At 43.5% G+C, this 6,030-nt stretch overlaps 1 protein-coding gene across 2 annotated transcripts in view; it reads right to left on the bottom strand.

Annotated features, from left to right (window-relative positions):
• Positions 1 to 6,030, bottom strand: part of LOC133543404 (uncharacterized) — a 428,419-nt gene that overhangs the window by 260,246 nt on the left and 162,143 nt on the right. The gene's annotated exons all lie outside the window — the stretch shown is intronic.

Below are 6,030 nucleotides of genomic sequence, written 5' to 3'. Positions count from 1 at the left end.
GCCATACTTTCCATGCGCGTGACCTATAATCATCGATAATTATGGAGCGCGGTTTGACACTGCATGTGTCCCACTGGCCTCCAGCTCGTGTCACACAACTCATCTCATATCTACACAATTCGTCTCTCGCCGCACACCAGGACAACTGCACAACACATCTCAGAAGGCAGGCTCGCATTACACCAGTTTTAAAATCTGAGCATTGGCTCCCTGTGTGTCCCGGGATCAACTTTAGGCTTCTTCTTGTCGTTTATAAATGTTTTTAAGGTATCAATCAATCAATCAATGTTTATTTATATAGCCCCAAATCACAAATGTCTCAAAGGACTGCACAAATCATTACGACTACAACATCCTCGGAAGAACCCACAAAAGGGCAAGGAAAACTCACACCCAGTGGGCAGGGAGAATTCACATCCAGTGGGACGCCAGTGACAATGCTGACTATGAGAAACCTTGGAGAGGACCTCAGATGTGGGCAACCCCCCCCCCCTCTAGGGGACCGAAAGCAATGGATGTCGAGCGGGTCTAACATGATACTGTGAAAGTTCAATCCATAGTGGCTCCAACACAGCCGCGAGAGTTCAGTTCAAGCGGATCCAAGACAGCAGCGAGAGTCCCATCCACAGGAAACCATCTCAAGCGGATCAGCAGCGTAGAGATGTCCCCAACCGATACAGGCAAGCGGTCCATCCTGGGTCTCGACTCTGGACAGCCAGTACTTCATCCATGGTCATCGGACCGGACCCCCTCCACAAGGGAGGGGGGGACATAGGAGAAAGAAAAGAAGCGGCAGATCAACTGGTCTAAAAAGGAGGTCTATTTAAAGGCTAGAGTATACAGATGAGTTTTAAGGTGAGACTTAAATGCTTCTACCGAGGTGGCATCTCGAACTGTTACCGGGAGGGCATTCCAGAGTACTGGAGCCCGAACGGAAAACGCTCTATAGCCCGCAGACTTTTTTTGGGCTCTAGGAATCACTAATAAGCCGGAGTCTTTTGAACGCAGATTTCTTGCCGGGACATACGGTACAATACAATCGGGAAGATAGGCTGGAGCTAGACCGTGTAGTATTTTATACGTAAGTAGTAAAACCTTAAAGTCACATCTTAAGTGCACAGGAAGCCAGTGCAGGTGAGCCAGTACAGGCCCTTCATATCGCTCAGATTTGCTCACACTAATTGTCCGGTTCAAACACTGATGACATCTATTAAACAAGACAAGAAGCAAGGAATCAAACAGAGACAGAATTCAATTTGGCTCAGTGAGGAGAAACGTGTACATCTGCACCCTTGCACGGTGTCATCACGCTCTGCAAAAAAGATTGCACGCCTCCTTCTTGTATTTGGACCGTCCCTGACCACATGGCGACAGCTGCTTCCGAAGGGACGGGGTCGCAAACAGCCGTCGCCTTTGATTACGAAACAGTTCAAAAGAAAAGGTCGGTTCAAAAAAAAGAGGTCGTAAAAAGCTTCAAACAGAGGTTCGTAAAAGAGTTTAAAAAAGCGGTGCCTGGATGGGAGTCGGGCCCTGCTTCCTCGCCGCTTTGTAGTTCTTGGGTCACGACAAAATCTTCCTGTCGATTACAATACATGAAAGAAACAGAACACCTCCATGTTGCTTCCCATCCTACACAGTGGAGCTTTACAAGCCTTCTTCTTGGTAGGTTCATAGACATGTTTTTGCATCTCGCCGGGCACTCAATGTACAAACCCCGTTTCCATATGAGTTGGGAAATTGAGTTTGATGTAAATATAAACGGAATACAATGATTTGCAAATCCTTTTCAACCCATATTCAGTTGAATATGCTACAAAGACAACATATTTGATGTTCAAATTGATAAACATCTTTTTTTTTTTTGCAAATAATCATTAACTTTAGAATTTGATGCCAGCAACACGTGACAAAGAAGTTGGGAAAGGTGGCAATAAATACTGATAAAATTGAGGAATGCTCATCAAACCCTTATATGGAACATCCCACAGGTGTGCAGGCTAATTGGGAACAGGTGGGTGCCATGATTGGGTATAAAAGCAGCTTCCATGAAATGCTAAGTAATTCACAAACAAGGATGGGGTGAGGGTCACCACTTTGTCAACAAATTGTCGAACAGTTTTGGAACAACATTTCGCAACGAGCTATTGCAAGGAATTTTGGGGTTTTTACCATCTACGGTCCGTAAAATTGTCAAAAAGTTCAGAGAATCTGGAGAAATCACTGCATGTAAGGGATGATATTTTAGACTTTTGATCCCTCAGGCGGTATTGCATCAACAACCGACAGCAGTGTGTAAAGGATATCACCACATGGGCTCAGGAACACTTCATAAAACCACTGTCAGTAACTACAGTTGGTCGCTACATCTGTAAGTGCAAGTTAAAACTCTACTATGCAAAGCCAAACCCATTTATCAACAACACCCTGAAACGCCGCCGGCTTGGCTGGGCCCGAGCTCACCTAAGATGGACTCATGCAATGTGGACAGGTGTCATGTGGTCTGACGAGTTCACATTTCAAATTATATTTGGAAACAGAGGATGTGGTGTCCTCCAGAACAAAGAGGAAAATAACCATTCGGATTGTTATAGGCGCAAAGTTCACAGGCCAGCATCTGTGATGGTATTTGGGTGTATTAGTGCCCAAGGCATGGGTAACTTACACATCTGTGAAGGCACCATTAATGCTGAAAGGTCCATACAGGTTTTGGAGCAACATATGTTGTTGCCCAAGAAACGTTATCATGGACGCCCCTGCTTATTTCAGCAAGACAATGCCAAGCCACTTGTTACAAAAGCGTGGCTTCGTAGTAAAAGAGTGTGGGTACTTTCCTGGCCCGCCTGCAGTCCAGACCTGTCTCCCATGGAAAATGTGTGGCGCATTATGAAGCGTAAAATACGACAGCGGACTGTTGAACGACTAAAGCTCTACATAAAACAAGAATGGGAAAGAATTCCACTTTCAAAGCTTCAACAATTAGTTTCCTCCGTTCCCAAACGTTTATTGAGTGTTGTTAAAAGAAAAGGTGATGTAACACAGTGGTGAACATGCCCTTTCCCAACTACTTTGGCACGTGTTGCAGCCATGAAATTCTAAGGTAATTATTATTTGCAAAAAAAAATAAAGTGTATGAGTTTGAACACCAAATATGTTGTCTTTGTAGTGCATTCAACTGAATATGGGTTGAAAAGGATTTGCAAATCATTGTATTCCGTTTATATTTACATCTAACACAATTTCCCAACTCATATGGAAACGGGGTTTGTAACACAAAGTGATAACTTAGAAACAATTATTCTAACACTAATCACTGAGCAGGAGACAAGAATTTCTGTCTTGCCTCTGGTGAGGGCGGGCACATTTTTTTCCCCACTCCCTTCTTCTCCCTGCTTGCTCTCTTTGTTTTGTCTTGTCTAAACTTTTGTGAAGCCTCTTTCTTTGCGCTGTCCTCGAAATCTAAATAGCAGACATGGAAGGAAAAGAGGTTCGGGGGAGCCTGGCTGCCCTGATGGAACCATCGCTGCGGGGTACGTGAATCATGTGCCTCTCAGTCCTTTCCATCAAGGACGTGGAAGACATCTCTCTATTTGGAACCGTGCTGATTGGACTGGGCATTGCTCTGGTGCAGGGGTGCCCACACTTTTTCTGCAGGCGAGCTACTTTTCAATTGACCAACTCGAGGGGGATCTACCTCATTTATATATATCATTTATATTTATTTATTTATGAAAGAGACTTTTTTGTAAACAAGTTAAATGTGTTTAATGATAATACAAGCATGTGTAACACATATAGATGTCTTTCTTTCACGAAGACAAGAATATAAGTTGGTGTATTACCTGATTCTGATGACTTGCATTGATTGGAATCAGACAGTAATGATGATAACGCCCACATTTTCAAATGGAGGAGAAAAAAAGTTGTCCTTTCTGTACAATACCACATGAAAGTTGTTGGTTTTTGGCATCTAATTCATCCAGCTTCCATACACTTTACAAGAAAAACATTGGCGGCAAATTCCGTAGCTTGCTTGATTGACATTCACGGCACCCGAGGGTCTTGTGAGATGACGCTGGCTGCTGCCAGTTCATTATCATGAAAAAATGACAGAGAGGAAGGCGAGAAACAATTTTTATTTCAACAGACTCTCGCGCCGTCCCTTCCGTCAAAACTCTAAAGGCCGACTGCACATTTCCTATCTTCACAATAAAAGCCCTGCTTCATGCTGCCTGCGCTAACAAAATAAGAGTCTCGGAAAGCTGGCGTGCACAAGTGATGTGCACGCCAGCTTTCTGAGGGATCGCTTGTGCACGCCAGTTTTCCGAGACTCTGTATTTAGTTAGCGCAGGCAGCATGAAGCAGGGCTTTTATTGTGAAGATAGGAAATGTGCAGTCGGCCTTTAGAGTTTTGACGGAAGGTACGGCGCGAGAGTCTGTTGAAATAAAAAGTGTTTCTCGCCTTCCTCTCGGTCATATTTTCATAATAATGATCTTGCAGCAGCCAGCGTCATCTCACAAGACCCTCCGGTACCGTGAATGTCATTTAAGTGACGTCTTGGTGAAGATTGATGATCACTCATTTTTAGATGTATTCTTTTTAAAAGCCTGGCTGGAGATCGACTGACACACCCCCCGCGGTCGACTGGTAGCTCGCGATCGACGTAATGGGCACCCCTGCTCTGGTGTAATCGTAAATTTCGTAAGACCAATGTAACAACTCAAGGAGACCAAAGGCTGTTCGTCGCAATGTCTGCTCGCGGAAAACAAACATCCTAATCTACGATTTGACTCCCTCGAATGGCCTTGACGCTGTAAACAACAGAAACAGGCTGTTCTGAAAACATCCCCCGAGGTCACCTCAATGATGGACGCTTTTTGAGCTCCCTCCCTCCTCAATGACACCTGGAGTCCAACTTTTGTTTGCATCCAGAACAGCCCCAGGCCTATGGACACTACATCAACACACCCAAGACAATGGGCATACACACACACACACACACACCCTCCTCCACCCCACGCCTTCACCACCGCTTGTTTTCCTAACGGGGCGCCTTTGGTGACCCATCAGCGTTCCGGTTTTGTAACCCTGTACACTGTTTGTTTGTCTAATGTTGAACAGGTTTGTAGTGGAAAACGTAGTTTCGTTGCACTTGTGCAATGACAATAAAGTCCTATCCTATCCTATCCTATCCTATCCTAGGAAGATATCAGAAAAGTTCAACACCTCCTGGACTGACATGGTCTTCATCTTCACAACACCAACAACAAATCAAAGAGTTTCTACCCAATAACTCTGAAAAAGTGACGAGCTGGCAGCTTTTAGGTTGAGGACGCTTGGCTGCTGGCCAGAATCGAGTAGCATCAGACAAATGGGACAGTGTGTGTTTGGTATACACACACGCACGCACGCACACACACACACACACACACACACACACACACACACACCATGCTAACCTAGAGTCTGACAACAACAAATTGTTCCACCTTCGGGCACAATGTATTCTACGTGAGATCTCATCACATGTACACAACAGTGTGTGCACCATGTTTCCTGACCCCGCAAACACACACATTGTTTCTCATCTCCAGAAGAAGAGGCCACCAGGAACGAGACCAAGGGAGAAGAACGTCGTGAAGTTAACTTTCAGTTTCGATCCCCGTCAATCTAAAGCAGTAGGTGGACAAAGTCATGCAAGGAGGGCGAGAGGAGGTTCATTTGTGTCTTTGTTAATCATTTCTGTTCGAATTTTGTGAACTTACATTGTTTTTTTTACACTGAATTTCATACACTGATTTTTTTAAACACTTAAATTTTAAAAACTTAATTTTCATACACTGAAATTTGAAATACTAAATATTTTTTACACAAAATGTTTTTATTTAATATTTTTACACTATTTCTTTTGTACGCTTAACTTTTATACACTGAAATTTTAAATACTGAATATTTTTAGACTTATTTTTTTAAACATTGATTTTTTTTACACTGATTCATCAAACACTTAAATTTTATACACTTGATTTTTA

Source organism: Nerophis ophidion, linkage group LG26, assembly GCF_033978795.1.
Source record: "Nerophis ophidion isolate RoL-2023_Sa linkage group LG26, RoL_Noph_v1.0, whole genome shotgun sequence".
NCBI classification, from domain to species: domain Eukaryota; kingdom Metazoa; phylum Chordata; class Actinopteri; order Syngnathiformes; family Syngnathidae; genus Nerophis; species Nerophis ophidion.
This window is presented reverse-complemented; position numbering and strand designations above follow the sequence as displayed.